This window comes from Ammodytes marinus (assembly GCF_949987685.1).
Source record: "Ammodytes marinus genome assembly, contig: scaffold_142, whole genome shotgun sequence".
Taxonomy (NCBI): Eukaryota; Metazoa; Chordata; class Actinopteri; order Uranoscopiformes; family Ammodytidae; genus Ammodytes; species Ammodytes marinus.
Window position 1 is genome coordinate 22,501 of NW_027648398.1, and position 2,500 is coordinate 25,000.

Here is a 2,500-nt window from a genome sequence, read left to right on the forward strand (position 1 = left end):
CAAGGAGGCAGAGTCGGCAGAGGCGGACAAGGCGGAGAAACCCACAACTGTAAGCATAATTATTACTATTTTATAAATACTACTTTGGTTTCAGAATACCGGTATGTTGTTTTGAAGTTTTTATTAGATGATAATTTAATTCTCCAACCTGTCAAATCCTACTTAGCTCCGTAAACGTCCGACTGCTAGCTTGCCCAGCTGTCCCACGGGGATTTCTAGCTTCCCCCGCGGGACAGCTAGCTTGCCCCGGGGGATTTCTAGCTTCCCCCGCGGGACAGCTAGCTTGCCCCGGGGGACTTCTAGCTTGCCCCCTGGGACAGGGACAGCTAGTCCCGTTTGGGGGTGCAAAGTTGTGGTTCATAACCGTATGGTGAAGTGCCCTAATGTGGGACACTGCTTAACCTGGGATACCTAAGGTCCATCGCATTTATCTCCTATTTCTGACACATGTTAATAGATAATATTGTTGTCAAATCCAAGCAGGGGTTCCCTGTGATTGAAATCACATGAATTCACAAATCAATGCTAAGGCTCTACATTTGAATGGTATCATGTATTGGTCAAATGTATTGGCTTGATATGTTAATATATTACATAAGTTGTAATTGCAAATACTGTCCTCACCCTATGTTTTTTATGTATACTTTATTATACTAGCTATGTTTTTTGAGCAAATTGTTTTGATAGCAACAGTGTTTTTTATATTTTACATTCACATGTACGTATACTGGCAAATTCAGTTACAAATGGACTTCAGGAGGCAAGAGTTTCAAGAAGAAAATCGCTACTTTATTTAGCATAAAAAACAGAAGATGTCTGCTGAAAGTTGACTCATTCAGCATCAAGTCTTTTATAGACTTCAAACATGGTTAAACTCAACATGCCAAGCAAGTTAAAATCAGCTAATTTAAATATTAAAAACTGTACACAGAGGAGAATAAAACATGTCATTACAAATATGTACATTTATTTACAAAGCTAGGAATATTTACAAACCATGTTCTTATTATTATCTCCAGAGACCTAAGGAAGATGGCCCACCAGCGTGTTCTGATGATCCCAAACGACCTCTCCACAATGTTGCGCCCTCTGGCCTTTTGTACCGGGCTTCAATATGACCTGGTAATCAAAATTCACATGGATGGGTGGCGGTAGAGCCTAATGATGGCCACGGGACGCTGCAGGCAGGAGTACCCTCCATCACCCAGCAAGAAGTAGGTGGGTACAGGGCCTAATTATAGAACGGGGAACGCCGGAGCACGAGAGCATCATGCACCGACCCCGGGTTCCCGATGTAAATGTCTATACATTTGCTCTTAGCATCACAGATACCCTGCAGGATGATGGAAGTGAAGAGCTTCCTGTTAAAGTAGCTTTTCTTCTGTTCTGCAGGTGGCAGAACTCTGACATGGCACCCATCAATGCCCCGGCAGCAGATCTGAAGGCCGAGCAAAGCCTGCCTCCACCTCCTCCATCTCCTCTGGCTTGGGGAAATGGATGACCCGATGGAGGATGGCCTCCACCACGCCATGGACCGTCACCCTGCACAACGCACCACAGACCAGCTTGAATTTGGGACGCTGCTGGCCTTGCTGCCCCGGCCGGAAGAAAGCCCATGGATGGAGCCATGAGGTCGAGGTGCTGATGGGGGTAGCCTGTCGAAGCTATCCCTGGAGAGCCTGAAGGCTGGCTTCAGGTCCCCCTCCAGAAAAGAAGACAGCCAGGATAGGCACTGGGGTGTTGAGCTTTGTGTACAGCTGTGAGCTGCTTCTAAAAATAATAATAAATATATTTTTAACATCGTCGATTCAGTTATTTACTATTTATATTATTTATGTTTATTGTGTGTGTGTATAGCCCTGGAAAAAAATTAAGAGACCACTCCAAATGTTCAGTGTCTCTTGTTTTATTTTTAAGAGGCATATGTTTGGCTTAAAATTAACATTTTGATTTTATACTATAAAGTACTGACAACATTTCTTCCAAATTCACAATTAAAGTATTGTCATTCAGACCATTTTCAATAAGTAATTAGAGATAAGAAATTTTAAGAAAAATCCGGACTGGTCTCTTAATTTTTTCCGGCGCTATATATATTTACTATTGATAGATAGATATACCAGTATATGCCATGCTTATTTGTTTATTTTAAGTACAATCAATTGCAATTATGTATTTGATATGTATTGTCTGCTAAGAAGTGTTAAAGTCTATCAGAATTAAAAAATCCATTAAACATTTTACTTGTTTGATCAGTGAAGGGCCTATGAATTATTACATGCCTAGGTTTTTTTTAATACATTTTAGCCTGTTATATATGTTGTGTGTAGCTTTAAGGGGCTTCAACTTTCCACCCTGTGGTAAAATGATAATTCACTCATTACAGTCAAGTGTATTTATCAATATTAAACGATAAATTGAAAGGTTAAAAACAAGCCATAACAATAAAACACATACGACGTGAGATAGACAACTGAGGAGGGCTCGTCTCCACCGCATC